Genomic DNA, 19,228 nt, shown 5'->3' on the forward strand with positions numbered 1-19,228 from the left:
TTCAGCTTGGCCCGCGCTTTTCGCGCGTCGCCTCCGGGAGCGCTCGCCTAGTGAAGAAGCTCAGGGGAGAGGCGCGGCCGCCAAAGCAGGAGTGAGAGCGACTTGACGCCGGGAGGGAGACCCCAAAGAGGCCTCAGCCGCAGAAGGCCGGAGTCCTGGCCGCTGTCGGCCTTCCCCGAGGGCTTCGACCGGGCCCCTCAGGCCGCGCACCGGCTGAGCGCCGCCCGCCTCACGGACCCCGTCCTGCCTCGCCGACCCAGTCGCCCTGGTGAGACCTTTGAGATAGTTGCCACACCAGCCGTCGCCCCCCCCACCCCCCGACCGTTTCTTTCACGTGTTTCTGACGTGGCTGGCGGGCTTTTTATGTTCTGCATCACTTTACGTGTCATAAGTTCATTTTATATTCTCGATAACCCTATGGGGCGGTCATTATCCCCTTGTTACAGTTGAGTAAACTGAGGTACAGGCAGGTTCCAGAACTTAGCCCAAAGCCAAAGGGAGGGAGGGAGGTGGGGGATGCACCCAGGTGGCCTGGCCGCAGAATGGCCCTTACAAACAGTGTTAAATCCACCTGTTAAGTGGTGTGTGCGTCTCTGAACCTAAATGATCTGTGAACGAGGAAGAATAGGAAGAGGTAGATGTCAAAGACATACGAGCATGAGAACATGACCTTGTTTTAATCCGAGGAATTAAAAGAACGTTGCCAAGATGATACTTTTAATGCTCCGTGTACCACCTAAAGACAGTTGTCACACCGTTCACAGCTGCCACACTTTGGAAAACACCCAACCTAATAGCTTTTCAGCTGATAGCGTGCACTGTATGCCGAATTCTTATGCTGGGTATCCCACGTGTATTATTTTATTTAATCCTCATAAGAACTCTGAAGAAGGTATTTGTTTGGGAACCTGAGGTCCAGAGAGGTTAAGGGACTTACCAGAGTTTACACAGCTAGTAAGTGTTAGAGCTGAGGTTGACCAGAGAGCTGACACATGAATAAAACATGGCCATGCCCTGGCAGGTTTTCTCAGAAAGTCATGATAATGTGGTAAGTGGTTATAGAAACTTATTCATTCGCATGTGCACGTGAAACGCTGGGCTAATCTCTGAGCTACACTAGCGCGTAAAAACACATGACCTCCCTTTCCTGGAGCTGACATTCTGGTGAGTGCCATGGCAGAAAGAAAATGATGATGTGATAGAGTGACTTTTAGGGTTACATTAGATAAGGTGATCTGGGATGGCTCTTGTCAGATGATATTGCCAAGGCTTGAAAGCTGAGAAAAACCTGTTGGATGAAGGGTTGGAGGTAGAGTGTACTAAGAAGAGGGAATAGCAACTGTAAGGTCCTGAAATGAGAACGAGATGAGTTGTCATAGAGTTTACCAAGTGGGAACAACAGAGGTGATCCCATGTTATGGGTTGAATTGTGTCCCTCCAAAATTCATCAGAATTTTGTTTCAGAATGTGGCTGTATTTGGAAACAGGACCTGTAAAGAGGTGATTAAGTTAAAGTGAGGCCCTTAGCATGGGTCCCAATCTAATCTGACTGGTGTCCTTATAAGAAGAAATTTGAACACACAGGGAGATACCAGGAATGCACATGCACAGGGGAAAGACACAGTGAGAAGGTGGACATTTGAAAGCCAAGGAGAGAGGCCTCAGAAGAAACCAAACCTGCCTGTGTCTTCATCTTGAACTTCCAGCCTCCAGAACTGTGAGAAAATAAAGTTTTGTGGTTTAAGCCACCTGGTCATACTGTTTTGTTATGGGAGCCCTAGCAAACTAATATGACACAAAATTAGGTATTGATTACAATTATAATAAGAGCCCTACATGAAAAGTATGGGGCTCATGAGAGGGTATAGCAAGGGCACCTAAACCATTCTGGCCTGGAAGAGGGAAGGACTCTTAAAAGTGGGACATTTAAGTTGAGATCTGAAAGGGGAGGAGTTAGCCTGGGGAAAGGCCTTCCAATCATTTAGTTTTGTGCCTCTGTAACTCCGATACATCCACAGAAAACTTTTCATCTTGCAAAACTGAAACTCTACCCATTGAACAATAACTTCTCATTCCCTCCTCCCCTGGTAACCACTATACCACTTCCTGCCTCTGTGAATTTGACTTTTCAGGATTTTGAAAGAGGTTCTGTGGAGCAAAGGTGAAGAAGTGATCCATTCTGTAGTCTGCATCTGGGAAACAGAGCTGACTATGAATATGATCTTGAAGGATAGGCACATGTCTTATCAGCTTAAGAGGAAAACAATTCTTGACAGAAGTAAGAGCATATGTACACCAGCTAAGGATGCTGGAAGCTCCAGACCTTCCCTCTGGACTTCTGTTGTTACCAGTCTGCTTGCACACTGGATTCTGATTCCTTTTCCTGAAACATTGGCCTCATCATGGCCACTGACCTACTCCACAATTTACAATGACTGTCATTGTCTGAGGGATGAAGGTCAAATTCTTCAAACTTCAAAATTCTACATTTTTATTTGACATAGAAAATACTTATAATTAAAGCTAATCCCCAAAGTCTCTTTCTAGCCATCAAAATGTAATAAATGAGAAGTGATTTAAAAGTAATAATGTAATTTTAACTTTGAATTAAACTCCCAGACAGGGAAGATAACTCCTTGATCTCTCTATGCTATTGAATTGTAGAATACAGAGGATTGGTTTCACACTCAATAATGTGTTAACCTGTTTTAGTTACCCAGCCAAGCAAACATCATTTTGGGGGAAGAGATATTTTCATAGGTCTTCACACAATTCTGAATCCTTCATAATGGAATTTGTTGGAAGTGTGAAAACCTCCAATTCCTTCCAGTTACTAAATCCATCAAGAACACATCCCCTGAGTCTCTTCACTCTTGGAGCTGATCATGTCTAAGGCTGTGCAGCCCAGTACAGTAAGCCTAGTTATATGTTGCTACTGAGCACTTGAAAGGTGGCTAATGTGACTGAGTAACAGAATATTTAAATTTAGTAAATTTGAAAACTATAGCAGTGTAAAATATTTTCCTGTTATACACATTTCATTGTTTTGGAAGGACTGCATTTCACTTTAGCCTTGCAAATTTATTGTCTGCATTGAGATGGGCTGTAAGTGTAAAATATATACCACATTTCAAAGACTTGAAGAAAATAAAATATTTATATTTTTTATATTGACTACATGTTGAAATACTGAGTTTGGATGTATTGGTCTAAATAAAACCTAGCATTACAATTAATTTCATGTTTCTTTTTTTAATGAGGCTGCTAGAAAATTTAAAATTATATATATATCTTGCATTTCTTTTTCTTCTCTTTCTCCTCCCTCCCTCCCTCCCGTCCCCCCTCCCTTTCCCCTTTCTTCTTTCTTTTTCTCTTTTTCTGTTAGCTTTTGTTCTTTTGTTCTTTGCAAGTACCAGAAATTGACAATGGCTTATTAAATAAAATGGGGATTTATTAGAAGGACATTTCTAGTAGTTCATAATAAGGTTTGAGAACAAGGACAAGTTAAAAGCACAGAAACCAGGGCAGCCCAGGTATCTAGGAAGCAGACACTAACTTAGTGCCACTGCAGGAATGATGAGCATCAGGTGATTGCTCTTAGGACACTCAGTTTTTCAAAGTCAAGGAGAGAATCTCATTGAGTCTTAGCTAAGAGAGGGCAAGACCTGATTTATAGTCCCTTTAGGACTATACAAAATGGGGGAGGGTAATTCTTTAAAGAGAAATTGGGTGCTATAACCAAAGAAGAGATAATCATTTTACAAGCCAAAACAGCAAAGCCAAGGTTAAGTATCTATTTAAGGCAGGAAAGAGGAGAGTTCTGTTGACACAGCCATGGAGGACAAATAAGGAGCATCAGTTGGGAAACTGACATACAATATCAGATCTCCCTTTCTCACAAAATGTGTTCCCTCTTACTACTAAATCTTACTACTTTATGACTAACAGTCATAGACTCCTATTTTTTTCTGCCTTCTGCCTTTTTCATTCTTTAACAAATATTTTTAAGCACCTCTTATGTTCCTGGCCCTTTGGTAGGTGGTGGGGAAAATACCCCTTCCCTGATGGTATGCCACAGACAAGGATACAGGTCTTAAATGCTGTCAGGGATAAGACTTAGGGCAGGAAACCTAATCTGGATTTGAGGAGCTTGGAGAGCTTTCCTTGGGGGAAGTGACACCTAAGCTGAGACCACAAGATGAATTAAGTCTATACCAGACAAAAAAGGGAAAGGGGCAGGAGTAATGAAGGAGAATTTAATTCAGATGGAAGGGTGTTTGAATGATGGCTATTGTGTAAGTGACAAGTCTGGAGAGGCAACATAGGGCCAGATCTTAAAGGCCATATATTAAGTCGGTAGGATTTTGAAAGTTCCTGTGAAGCTATTGAACTGTTTCACCAGGAGAATGGCATCATTTAAAAACTGTACAATATGGGGACTTCCCTGGTGGTGCAGTGAAGAATCCGCCTGCCAATGCAGGGGACACGGGTTCGAGCCCTGGTCTAGGAAGATCCCACATGCCACGGAGCAACTAAGCCCGTGCGCCACAACTACTGAGGCTGCGCTCTAGAGCCCGTGAGCCACAACTACTGAGCCCGCGTGCCACAACTACTGAAGCCTGCGTGCCTAGAGTCTGTGCTCTGCAACAAGAGGAGCTACCTCAATGAGAAGCCCGTGCACCACAATGAAGAGTAGCCCCCACTCGCCGCAACTAGAAAAAGCTTGCGTGCAGCAACAAAGACCCAATGCAGCCAAAAATAAAATAAATTTAAAAAAACAAACCAAAAAACGGCACAATAGAATTGTGTTAATCTTAAGATCACTCTGACCAACAACCAAAAACTATTAGAACTAATAGATGAATTCAGTAGAGTTGCAGGATACAAAATTAATATGCAGAAATTTGTTGCATTTTTATACACGAATAAACTATGAGAGAGAAACAGAAAATAGTCCCATTTACAATTGCATCAAAAGAAAAAAATACCTACCAATAAATTAAACCAAAAAGGTGAAGGACCTGTACTTTTGAAAACTATAACATATAGACGAAAGAATTTGAAAACGACACAAATAAATGGAAAGATACACAGTGCTCATGGGCTGGAAGAATCAATATCCTTAAAATGTCTGTGCTACACAAATCAATCTACAGATTCAATGCAATTCCTTTCAAATTATGCATAGCATTTTTCACAGAACTAGAACAATGCTAACATTTGTGTGGGACCACAAAAGACCCCAAATAGCGAAAGCAATCTTGAGAAGGAAAGACAAAGCTGAAAGTATCACACGCTCAGCATGCGTAGCGTGCTACAAAGTTCTAGTAATCAAAAGTACAGTACTGGCACAAAAGCGTACACATAGAAAAATGGGTCAGAATAGAGAGTCCAGAAATAAACCCCTGCTCACATGGTCAATTGATCTACGACAAAGGAGACAAGAATATACAATGGGGAAAAGATAGTCTCTTCCATAAATGGTGTTGGGAAAACAGGGCAGCTACGTGCAAAAGAATGAAACTGGACCACTTCTTACACCATATACAAAAATAAACTCAAAATGGATTAAAGACTTAAATGTAAGACCTGTAACCATAAAGCTCCTAGAAGAAAACTAGGCAGTAACCTTTTTGACATTGGTCTTAGCAGCCTCCTCAGGCAAGGGAAACAGAAGCAAAAATAAACAAATGGGACTATATCAAACTAAAAACCTTTTGCACAGTGAAGGAAATCACCAACAGACCGAAAAGGCAACCAAGGAATGGGAGAAGATATTTGCAAGTGATATATCTGACAAAGGGTTAATGTCCAAGATATATAAAGAACTCATACAACACAATATCCAAAAAACCAAACAACTCCATTAAAAAATCAGAGGACCTGAATAGACATTTTTCCAAAGAAGACATACAGATGGTCAAAACACGTGGAGTGGTGCTAAACACCACTAATCATCTGGGAAATGCAAATCAAAACCACAATGAGATACCTCACACCTGTCAGATTGGCTGTTATCAAAAAGACAAGAAACAAGTGTTGGTGAGGATGTGGAGAAAAGGGAACCCTCGTGCACTGTTGGTGGGAATGTAACTTGGTGCAGCCACTATGGAAAACTGGAGGTTCCTCAAAAAACTAAAAGTAGAGCTACCATATGATCCAGCAACTCCACTTGCGGGTATTTATCTGGAGAAAATACAAATTTGAAAATATATTTGTATCCCTATGTTCATTGCAGCATTGTTTACAGTAGCCAACATATAGGACCAACCTAAGTGTCCACTGACAGATGAATGGATAAAGATGTGGTCTCTCTTCCTTCCTTCCTTTCTCTCTCTCTCTCTCCCTCCCTCTCTCTCTTTCTTTCTCTCTCTCTATATATAGTAAAGAATGAAGTCTTGTCATTTGCAGCAACATGGAAGGACCTGGTAGGTATTATGCTAAGTGAAATAAGTCAGACAGAGAAAAATAAATACCATGTGGTTTCACTTATTTGTGGAATCTAAAAAACAAAATGAACAAATGAAACAAAACAGAAACAGAGTTATAGATAGGACAAACTGGTAGTTGCCGGAGGAGGAGGGGGTCGGGGGATGGACTAAACAGGTGAAGGAGAATTAATAGGTACAAACTTCCAGCTATAAAATAAATAAGCCATGGGGATGTAATGTACACATAGGGAATATTGTCAATAATATGGTAACAACTGTATGGTGATGGATGGTAACTGGTCTTATTGCAGTTATTTCATAAAAATAAAAATATCGAATCATGTTGTACACCTGAAACTAATATATTTAATGCTAATTATAATTCAATAGAAAGTGTTTAGAGACTGAATTTAAAAAAATTACTGTGACTGAAAGTGGAGTAGGGAAACGGAAGAAGAAAAAAACAAGGTAGGGAGAAAGTCTGGCCCTCAAGTAATCTCAGACATTCTTTTAGATTACTCTTCCTAATTTCTTTTAATTTCCTACTTTAACTAGTTCATCCTATCACCTATGAGATAAAATCCAGGCTGATGGTCAAGGCTTTCTACACCTGCCCTCTAGCATTATCTCCTAGCTTTTTAGCCCTGTCTTGTATGCCTCAATTTAGCCTCTTCTAGCCAAACTAATCTACTCGTTGTGCCTCCAAACATTCCATATTTACCCTGCATGTAAATATTCATACTGCCTTCTATTTCTGGAGTGATGCCTGGAATAATGTTTTCTTTTTTCAACTTTTCAAATCCTGCCTATCTCTCAGAACCCAATTCAAATTTCATCTTCCTCTTACATCAACCAAAAATGATCATTTCCTTTTTTTCCCTGAATGCTGATAGGGCTGTTTTACAGTTTCAGTGTTTAATTATACACTGCTTTTTATTGTCACCTAACATGACTGCAGGTGCAGGAGGGCAGTTCTGAGTTTTATAGTTACCTGAATCTTTCACAGCTTCAAGTGGTTCTTAGTATACTCAAATACTTATGGAATGAATACATGAAAAACTGCTCTTTAAAATGGGTGAGATAGCATCTTTTAAAATTATACACATTCTTTAATAACTGATAAGCCCCAGAATACCTAACCAATTCTGTATAGCGGAATTGACGAAGTTTTATTTTACAAAAGAAAAAAAAAAAGGAATGAAAGGCCAAGGACGTGGTAATGAAACCATCTTATTTTCCTGTACTAATTCTATTCAAAATATTCTGTTCAGTTAAAAGATATGATATCTTTGGACTCTCTGTGGAAGTTTCTAAAGCCAGTTGCTATGGGGATTGTGAAGAGAAAAAATTTAAAAATATGATTAATTTATGCAAATGAAGCTACCATGTCTAAACCTGGAAGACATTTTTGAATGATGGAGGGGGTTCTCAGAAAGAAAAAGAATGTGGAAATGAATTGTTAGGGGAACATGTTATGGTTGTGGAAGTCAAGACACAGCTAAGATGGATTTTTATTTTCTTCTAGGGGAAATTGTGTGTTTACTAATAATAAGGAGGAACAAAAGAAAAGTTAAATCAGAGGGCTGGAGAGACTGAATGGTTTTTTTTTTACCTATGACAAGTTCTTACTTACAAAGAAAACTTATAGAAGTCAAAGCCAGTAGTTGAAAAGGAGGCTGCTGGGACTTTGAACCAAGCCAAATCAGTGGCTTTCACTGTTTCATATTCCTCTACCACTCTTAAGGATATGAGTCCCACATTACAAAAATAAAAAGCCCATTCTTTTTCTTACAAGAACAGTTATATGTAGCTATTCTGTTATTTTATTTATTATTTGTAGTAAGTTTTGCAGATGTTAAAATGCATTTTGCCTTTTGGAGAAATTTTTCCTGTTACAACTTTACAAAAGAAACAAACAAAAAACTTGCTCTCCTAGATTACTGCCTGTTTGCTCTGAGTATGCCTGAAAAAGCAATGACAGATGCATTCAGCCTTGTACCCTCACCAGATGGTGTAGGTTGATGGAGAGTGAAATTTTAATTCTGACGCTGGTTCTGAGTCCTTCTCTGGTGTTCTTGCCACAGTTGGAAATTCCTGGCTAGAGGACATGGACAAGCCAGGGCAGGAGTATTCGTGACAAAAGTGAACAATTAAAAGAAAGAAACAAGGGTTTTCCTTTTCATTCTCTGTAAGGTATAGAAGGAAAAGAGAACTAGCAATGATGTTTTGTGATAAAGAGGAAAAGAACTGAATTAGATATTAGATTCCTTTGATTAAAAAATTCTTTAGTTTTCAAATTAAGCGTATTACAAAAGTAATATATTTTATTGTAACCAATACAAAAATATAGAAATGTACTAAGTAGAGAAATGAAAGTCTTACCTGCTTCGTTCCCCCAACTCCCATTCCTCAGAGGCAACTTCTGTTAAATCCTTTGGCTTTAAAAGTTTGCAATAGAAAAATCCTCTTTAAATAAACTTTACATCTGTTGAGTTGTTTTAAGAAAGATATCTGTTTCTGATAGTAAGAAGGCATTGCAAAGTGTTATAATCTCTTTTCCTTCTCAAATATGCATACAGGTATTCGTTTTGTTGTTTTGTTCTGGTTTTCTGTTTCATGAGAAGGTTTTGCCATGACTTATTACCACCATTGGGTGGCAGCCTAAATTGCAACCCCTTAAGAAGTCAAGTCATCCTTGGCATTGGGTTCTGTGAAATTCATCCTAGAAATGACAACTTTGTACAGATGTTTTTAAAGGAAGAGTTGAATAAATTTTTCCTCTTGTTCTGATAGAGAGAGAGAGAGAGAGAGAGAGAAAATGAGAGTGCAGCTGAGCAAAGGACATATCTAGTGACCAGATGCCTGGGAGAAAATCCTCTCTTCCATTAAACCATTTGCTCCTGCCCATCTACTCTCAACAGCTCGAGAGCCACTGAACCCTCTTAACTCTGTGAGGATCAAATGAGATAACATGTGAAAACACCTTACCAAATGTACAAAGCTGTGCAGATGTGAAACATGGTTATTATTACAGCATGGATGCAGGTTGCTTTTATAGCCACTTTTATTGGCATGGTTGCTTTTTAAATGGAGTCATCTGTGTGAATTAACAAACACAAACCCAGATCTGCAGAAACTACTGCACATGTTTATTTTCTTTAAAGTCACTTAAACCCAAATCTAGGTAAAATCTCATCATACTTCTGGGCTGGCAGGAATTAAATCTAAATATTTATGTAGTGCTCTCTTGTCCCGAACATTGTGCAAAGATTCAGGATCTTAAATGGTGCCAAACCATAGTGAAAATCATAGCTCTTGTCATTGATCGTTGGCTCTCACTGGATAATATGGAGATAGCCATTGTCCAGCTAGCTTGGTCCTACTAGACTCTGCTCCTCCACTGTTTCTAGTTCATGCTTGGTGTTAGGAATCTTTGAAAGGACTGGGGGGCCAACCATTCGGCCTCTCTGGGTGCACCACACAGACACCCTGTTGTCTTGCCAGGTTCTGTGTCTCACTGTACCTTCTGAATTCTGTCCTCTTTCCAATATTGAGAAAACTTTTCCTTTTCCCTTTTGCTGCCCTAGAAGGTACTCTGGCTATCCCATCCGCCTTCAGGCCACATGGACTACCTCTTCAGTGAGTGTAGACATTGCCAAGAGTCAGGAAGAGCTGTAGAATCCAAGCAGCTTGTGTTCTGTGCCCTTTAAGATATTAACAGTTTGTCTGCCTTCTTGAAACTATTGAGGTGTACATAGAGCAAAATACAAATCAAAGATTCAAAAAATTATTCTACTCCAGTGGCATAACAAAGGCCTTCTCTTGGCTTCAGCAGGGCAGAGTTTTGGTGAGTACACTCCAGATTGTATGTCTTTTTATCTGGGTGAATAAAGCACACAACATTATCTTCTTGATTTTTTTGGCTGTACATAGACTAAAGAACTGTTTTTCTATTTTCAACCAGCTTCTATAGTTTCAACATAAGAGAAAAAGGAAAACACTTCTTCATTAACTCTAAAAAGCAATAATTATAATAGTTTATAATTTACACCTGTTCATAAATACCCCCATAACATTAGTGAACACTGCTTCTCTGGGCTGGTTATTGTATTTGGATTTTTATAGCAACATTCAAACTACAAGGAAGCTAAGTTGTTTTTTGTTTGTGCCGTTTAGGGGATGGGTGTTGGGAACCATTGGTTTCGTTGATCAAACTAATCAGAAATTAATTGCTGTAAGTTAAATGCATAGCTGTTTGGAATTTAATAGCTAAATTTTAAGGATAGAAAATGTTAAAATTTTTTAATATAGAAAATTTCAGAAATATTTAAAAGTACAGAGAAGAGAATAGTGTAACACTCATATACTCACCAACCAGCTTAATTATTAACTCATGGCCAATCTTGTTTTATTTTTATCCCCTCATTTTCCTTCTCTCTATCCCTCTTCCAGTTATTTTGAAGCCAATCCTAGGCATCATATGATTTATCTGTAAATATTTCAGTAGATATCTCTAAATGGTAAAGGACTTAAAAAAATCAACATAATTTCAACGCAGTCATCGCTCTTAAAAGTTAAACAGTGATGAAAGAACACTTTGTGTCCTTATCTTGTCTCTTTATTTAAAATTTAATATTAAATTTATGTCAACAGCATAAATCTTCACACACTAACACATACTGAAGGATATCCTGGATATGTTGTTAAGTGAAAGCGCAGATATTAGAATAATTTTTATAACATGGTTCAATTTCTATTTTAAAAGATTATAAATAACTACATCTATTTTTGTTTAAACATATAAAGGGATAGACACATGTAAAACGAAGAACAAAACTGGTTCTCAAACCAAGAGCAGTTGTGACTTTTAAAGTAAGAATAATCGCAGTTGGTATTGGAGATGGGTATAGGACTCACTTTGAACCTATTCTTTAGTGTTTTTTATTTATAAAATATATGTGTATTACTTCTGGAATTAAGTTTTCAAAAAAGAATTCATGAAAGGGAGAACTTAAATTATGTCAGTATGAGAAATGAGAGACATTCTCAGATCAGGATGTCCTGTCCAAATATTGTCCCTCAGTTGGATAATCTCACTCCTGGGTTAATAAGAGTAGCAGCTAGCATGTACAGAGTGTTGGCTATGTGCCAGACACTTTGACAAATGCTTTCAATCCGATTATTTGTTTCTCACCATAACCCGTTGAGGTGGGTATTCCCATTTCACATAGGAAGAAACATGATCTAGAGCAGTTGAATAGCTTGCTAGAGTATGGAAGAGGCTGACCAGGCTTGGAAGTGAGGTGCTGGGACTCCCCTGCCCATGTACTTCATTGATCATTCCACTTCACTTGGAGCTGAAGGTGTCACTGTTACAGAATGAGTTTTGTTATTTCAATTTATACTTGTTTAACTCTTTTGTTGCTTAGTGTCCATATTAGCTTTTTATTTTACTATAAACTCAATAGCTCAGGCAAGACCAAGTAGTAATGCCTCTCATTTCCCCCCTTATCTGTAGAATATGGCCTGAAGGACTAAGGGGAGAAACAACCTCAAAAGAACTTCATGCTTTTCTGGTATGAGAAATATTTAAATAATAGGCAGGTGGTTCTTGTCAGTAGTGGCTTTCTGTGCAGTTATCCAGCAGCCTAACTTTTCTTTCTTGCTGAAAATTGTTATAAAGCTCTTCTTCACTTATCTGTTCCATAAACAGGACAAAGGGATTACAAATGTATGGGAATAGACGTGCCCAGGACTTTTATTTGGGATACATTTCAAATCATAGATGTAGACAAGCTATAACTATCTTTTAAAAAAAGTTGTATGGTTTAGTCCTTGCATACTGTAGCAAATTTATTTTTCACAACTTGACCTTAGCATTCGCAATGCTTTGGGCTTTTTCAGGTCTTTTTGTTGTTGTTCAGGAATAACAAATTAACTTTATTATGTAACATAAAGAATGCAATAGGAAAGCAAAATAGCTTATATAACAAAATACCTACATACACACATACTATGATACATAAATTATTTATGTATTCTAAACATTATTATATCCCTTACCTACTGGGGATAATTGAGATATGACTGAATATCCAAAAGAAAACTGTCTCTAACTAAGGAAAATTGATCCTTACAAAAATTGGCTGAAATTATTCAAGTAATTTTTTAAAAAGATGAGTGTTTTGAAATTTTCTATCCTTTGCACTCCTTTTTTCTATCCATCCTGCCAGGGGGCCATAAGAGCTTAAAAGATTTTTGAGAAAATGCCCATCTTCCAGAACTTAAACCACTTGATGTCCCTCTTTACACACAGTGAAAAAGTACAGCGAGTATGAACTACTTCACACACTGCAGGAAGATACTGTCCAATCCTGCTTGTATTATTAAAATAAGATTTGAGACTTTAATCATTTAGATTTAAATTTTTGCTCTTCAGGTAAGCTGAATGGTAGGTCACTAGTGGGTAGTTCACAGTGTTTGGTGAAATAAATTTAATATTAATTCTTCTCCAAATGTATAGCTCTACTCTGTGTCTCTGTATGGATACTCCAAAGAGGTATTTTGAGGAATCTTACAAGTACTTTTTTTTTAACATCTTTATTGGAGTATAGTTGCTTTATAATGGTATGTTAGTTTCTGCTTTATAGCAACGTGAATCCGCTATACATATACATAAAAATATGGAATGCTTCACGAGTTTGCATGTCATCCTTGCACAGGGACCATGCTAATCTTCTCCGTATCATTCCAATTTTAGTGTATGTGCTGCCGAAGCGAGCACACGAGTACTTATAATTATGTTTGGTGAGATGTTTTAAAATCAATTATAACGCCTTTAGGAGGTCCTGGGGGACTTTTTGCTCTGAAGGGGGAAGAATTTTCCGCCACCTAATGGCAGGAAATGTACATGCTTTGGAAGCTCTTTAGTTAGTTCAGAAACCATATTGTAGGAAACCCAGTTCTGTAACCTGCCCTCTAGGTAGGTCTCACATCAGTGTCTGGGGAAATTCGTGAGTTTAGGACTGATAAACTGCAACCTTATTCCTCCAAGGAGATGTATTTTTCCTGTGACTTATATACCATGATTGGTTTTTAAGTTAATTCTTCCTCTGGATTATCTTGCAGTTGTTGCTAGAAAGTAAGTGTCCAGATATGGGTGTTTGGTTGTGTGATAAATGTAACTTTAATATAAAGCATTTGGCAGAGGAAGATTCTGTAAGGTCATGGTTTTCATGATATTTTAAGTGTTAGGGCTGGAAATTTTCTTAAAGATCTCTAATCAACTCTTTAACTCATTAGGAGACTGTGGCTCCAACAAAGTTAAGCAGCTAGTGGCAATTCCAGGACTAGAGAGATCATATTGAACCATGGTTAGGTGTTTTGGCTCTGAAGTCCCACAGTCTGCCCCTGCCACTTATTAGCTGTGTGACCTTGTGCAAGTCATATCACCTCTCTGTGCTTCAGTTTCCACATCTGAAAATAGGATAGTCATAGTACATAGTTTGCAGGGATATTATAAGGATTAAATAAATGAATATGAGTTAAACATTTAGCACAGTGCATGGTATACATTGAGTACTGAATAAATGCTGTTAGAATTAGAATTCATGTTTCTTACCTCTCAGTTGATTGCTTTATAGTTGTGCCACATTGTCTCTCCTGACATCCCTTAAATATATTTGATATAGCATTAAAAATGTTTCATTAGTGTTATTTCTCATTAGAATTGATAAAATATTTAGAAAAGAACACATATTTAACAAGTATCATGACTATTTTTTTTCTGTGTGAGAGATGGCCATGTAATAAATGAGGAATTCAGAATGAAATGAAAAAATTAAATGATGTATGTCTGAGTATATTCAGATAGCACTTTATTATTCTTTTTTTTTGAATTTTATTATTTTTTTTTATACAGCAGGTTCTTATTATTTATCCATTTTATACATATTAGTATATATACGTCAATCCCAATCTCCCAAATCATCATCACCCCCCCAACACCCCCGCTGCTTTCACGCCTTGGTGTCCATACGTTTGTTTTCTATATCTGTGTCTCAATTTCTGCCCTGAAAACCGGTTCATCTGTACCATTTTTCTAGGTTCCACATATATGCGTTAATATACGATATTTGTTTTTCTCTTTCTGACTTACTTCACTCTGTATGACAGTCTCTAGATTCATTCACGTCTCTACAAATGACCCAATTTTGTTCCTTTTTCTAGCTGAGTAATATTCCATTGTATATATGTACCACATCTTCTTTATCCATTCATCTGTCGATGGGCATTTAGGTTGCTTCCATAACCTGGCTATTGTAAATAGTGCTGCAATGAACATTGGGGTGCATGTGTCTTTTTGAATTATGGTTTTCTCTGGGTATACGCACAGTAGTGGGATTGCTGGGTCATATGGTAATTCTATTTTTAATTTTTTAAGGAACCTCCATACTGTTCTCCATAGTGGCTGTATCAATTTACATTCCCACCAACAGTGCAAGAGCATTCCCTTTTCTCCACACCCTCTCCAGCATTTGTTGTTTGTAGATTTTCTGATGATGCCCATTTGAACTGGTGTGAGGTGATACCTCATTGTAGTTTTGATCTGCATTTCTCTAATAATTAGTGATGTTGAGCAGCTTTTCACGTGCTTCTTGGCCATCTGTATGTCTTCTTTGGAGAAATGTCTACTTAAGTTTCTGCCCATTTTTTGATTGGGTTGTTTTTTTAATATTGAGCTGCATGAGCTGTTTATATATTTTGGAGATTAATCCTTTGTCCGTTGATTCGTTTGCAAATATTTTCTCCCATTCTGAGGGTTGTCTTTTCGTCTTGTTTGTAGTTTCCTTTGCTTTGCAAAAGCTTTTAAGTTTCATTAGGTCCCATTTGTTTATTTTTGTTTTTATTTCCATTACTCTAGGAGGTGGATCAAAAAAGATCTAGCTGTCATTTATGTCAAAGAGTGTTCTTCCTATGTTTTCCTCTAAGAGTTTTATAGTGTCCGGTCTTACACTTAGGTCTCTAACCCATTTTGAGTTTATTTTTGTGTATGGTGTTAGGGAGTATTCTAGTTTCATTCTTTTACATGTAGCTGTCCAGTTTTCCCAGCACCACTTATTGAAGAGACTGTCTTTTCTCCATTGTATATCCTTGCCTCCTTTGTCATAGATTAGTTGAACATATGTGCGTGGGTTTATCTCTGGGCTTTCTATCCTGTTCCATTGATCTATATTTCTCTTTTTGTACCAGTACCATATCGTCTTGATTACTGTAGCTTTGTAGTATAGTCTGAAGTCAGGGAGTCTGAGTCCTCCAGCTCCGTTTTTTCCCCTCAAGACTGCTTTGGCTGTTCGGGGTCTTTTGTGATTCCATACAAATTTTAAGATTTTTTATTCTAGTTCTGTAAAAAATGCCATTGGTAATTTGATAGGGATTGCATTGAATCTGTAGATTGCTTTGGGTAGTATAGTCATTTTCACAATATTGATTCTTCCAATCCAAGAACATGGTATATCTCTCCATCTGTTGGTATCATCTTTAATTTCTTTCATCAGTGTCTTATAGTTTTCTGCATACGGGTCTTTTGTCTCCCTAGATAGGTTTATTCCTAGGTATTTTATTCTTTTTGTTGCAGTGGTAAATGGGATTGTTTCCTTAATTTCTCTTTCAGATTTTTCATCATTAGTGTATAGGAATGCAAGAGATTTCTGTGCATTAATTTTGTATCCTGCTACTTTACCAAATTCATTGATTAGCTCTAGTAGTTTTCTGGTGGCATCTTTAGGATTCTCTATGTATAGTATCATGTCATCTGCAAACAGTGACAGCTTTACTTCTTCTTTTCCAATTTGGATTCCTTTTATTTCTTTTTCTTCTCTGATTGCTGTGGCTAAAACTTCCAAAACTATGTTGAATAATAGTGGTGAGAGTGGGCAACCTTGTCTTGTTCCTGATCTTAGCGGAAATGGTTTCAGTTTTTCACCATTTAGGATGATGTTGGCTGTAGGTTTTTCATATATGGCCTTTATTATGTTGAGGAAAGTTCCCTCTATGCCTGCTTTCTGGAGGGTTTTTATCATAAATGGGTGTTGAATTTTGTCAAAAGCTTTCTCTGCATCTACTGAGATGATCATATGGTTTTTCTCCTTCAATTTGTTAATATGGTGTATCACATTGATTGACTTGCGTATATTGAAGAATCCTTGCATTCCTGGGATAAACCCCACTTGATCATGGTGTATGATCCTTTTAATGTGCTGTTGGATTCTGTTTGCTAGTATTTTGTTGAGGATTTTTGCATCTATGTTCATCAGCGATATTGGCCTGTAGTTTTCTTTCTTTGTGACATCTTTGTCTGGTTTTGGTGTCAGGGTGATGGTGGCCTCGTACAATGAGTTTGGGAGTGCTCCTCCCTCTGCTATATTTTGGAAGAGTTTGAGAACAATAGGTGTTAGCTCTTCTCTAAATGTTTGATAGAAATCCCCTGTGAATCCATCTGGTCCTGGGCTTTTGTTTGTTGGAAGATTTTTAATCACAGTTTCAATTTCAGTGCTTGTGATTGGACTGTTCATATTTTCTATTTCTTCCTGGTTCAGTCTCAGAGGGTTGTGCATTTCTAAGAATTTTTCCATTTCTTCCAGGTTGTCCGTTTTATTGGCATAGAGTTGCTTGTAGTAATCTCTCATGATCCTTTGTATTTCTGCAGTGTCAGTTGTTACTTCTCCATTTTCATTTCTAATTCTGTTGATTTGAGTCTTCTCGCTTTTTTTCTTGATGAGTCTGGCTAATGGTTTATCAATTTTGCTTATCTTCTCAAAGAACCAGCTTTTAGTTTTATTGATCTTTGCTATCATTTCCTTCATTTCTTTTTCATTTATTTCTGATCTGATCTTTATGATTTTTTTCCTTCTGCTAACTTTGGGTTTTTTTTGTTCTTCTTTCTCTAATTGCTTTAGGTGTAAGGTTAGGTTGTTTTTTTGAGATGTTTCTTGTTTCTTGAGGTAGGATTGTATTGCTATAAACTTCCCTCTTAGAACTGCTTTTTCTGCATCCCATAGGTTTTGGGTAGTCGTGTTTTCATTATTGTTTGTTTCTAGGTATTTTTTGATTTCCACTTTGATTTCTTCAGTGATCTCTTGGTTATTAAGTAGTGTGTAGCCTCCATGTGTTTGTATTTTTACAGATTTTTTCCTGTAATTGATATCTAGTCTTACAGTGTTGTGGTTGGAAAAGATACTTGATATGATTTCAATTTTCTTAAATTTATGAAGGCTTGATTTGTGACCCAAGGTGTGATCTATCCTGGTGTTCCATGAGCACTTGAGAAGAAAGTGTATTCTGTTGTTTTTGGATGGAATGTCCTATAAATATCAATTAAGTCCATCTTGTTTAATGTATCATTTAAAGCTTGTGTTTCCTTATTTATTTTCATTTTGGATGATTTGTCCACTGGTGAAAGTGGGGTGTTAAAGACCCCTACTATGATTGTGTTACTGTCGATTTCCACTTTTATGGCTGTTAGCCTTTGCCTTATGTATTGAGGTGCTCCTATGTTGGGTGCATAAATATTTACAATTGTTATATCTTCTTCTTGGATTGATCCCTTGATCATTATGTAGTGTCCTTCTTTGTCTCTTGTAATAGTCTTTATTTTAAAGTCTATTTTGTCTGATATGAGAATTGCTACTCCAGCTTTCTTTTGATTTCCATTCACATGGAATATCTTTTTCCATCCCCTCACTTTCAGTCTGTATGTGTCCCTAGGTCTGAAGTGGGTCTCTTGTAGACAGCATATATACGGGTCTTGTTTTTGTATCCATTCAGGCAGTCTATGTCTTTTGGTTGGAGCATTTAATCCATTTACATTTAAGGTAATTATCAATATGTATGTTTCTATTACCATTTTCTTAATTGTTTTGGGTTTGTTATTTTAGATCTTTTCCTTCTCTTGTGTTTCCTGCCTAGAGAAGTTCCTTTAGCATTTGTTGTAAAGCTGGTTTGGTCGTGCTGAATTCTCTTAGCTTGTCTGTAAGGGTTTTAATTTCTCTGTCGAATCTGAATGAGATCCTTGCTGGGTAGAGTAATCTTGGTTGTAGCTTTTTCCGTTTCATCACTTTGAATATGTTCTGCCACTCCCTTCTGGCTTGCAGAGTTTCTGTTGAATGATCAGCTGTTAACCTTATGGGGATTCCCTTGTGTGTTATTTGTTGTTTTTCCCTTGCTGCTTTTAATATTTTTTCTTTGTATTTAATTTTTGATATTTTGATTAATATGTGTCTTGGCTTGTTTCTCCTTGGATTTATCCTGTATGGCACTCTCTGTGCTTCCTAGACTTGATTAACTATTTCCTTTCCCATATTAGGGAAATTTTCAACTATAATCTGTTCAAATATTTTCTCAGTCCCTTTCTTTTTCTCTTCTTCTTCTGTTCCCCTATAATTCGAATGTTGGTGCATTTAATGTTGTCCCATAGGTCTCTGAGACTGCCCTCAATTCTTTTCATTCTTTTCATTCTTTTTTCTTTATTCTGCTCTGCAGTAGTTATTTCCACTACTTTATCTTCCAGGTCACTTATCCGTTCCTCTGCCTCAGTTATTCTGCTATTGATCCCTTCTAGATAATTTTTAGTTTCATTTATTGTGTTGTTCATCACTTTTTGTTTGCTCTTTAGTTCTTCTAGGTCCTTGTTAAACCTTTCTTGTAGTTTCTCCATTCTATTTCCAAGATTTTGGATCATCTTTACTATCATTATTCTGAATTCTTTTTCAGGTAGACTGCCTATTTCCTCTTCATTT

At 37.5% G+C, this 19,228-nt stretch overlaps 1 long non-coding RNA gene across 1 annotated transcript; it reads left to right on the plus strand.

Annotated features, from left to right (window-relative positions):
* Positions 1 to 25: 25 nt before the first annotated feature.
* LOC309649361 lies at positions 26 to 14,276 on the plus strand. The gene is made up of 2 exons (XR_014257056.1): positions 26 to 268; positions 1,585 to 14,276. It is a non-coding gene; the product is annotated as an uncharacterized lncRNA (long non-coding RNA).
* Positions 14,277 to 19,228: the final 4,952 nt, after the last annotated feature.

This window comes from Balaenoptera physalus (assembly GCF_965194825.1).
Source record: "Balaenoptera physalus genome assembly, chromosome: 19".
NCBI classification, from domain to species: domain Eukaryota; kingdom Metazoa; phylum Chordata; class Mammalia; order Artiodactyla; family Balaenopteridae; genus Balaenoptera; species Balaenoptera physalus.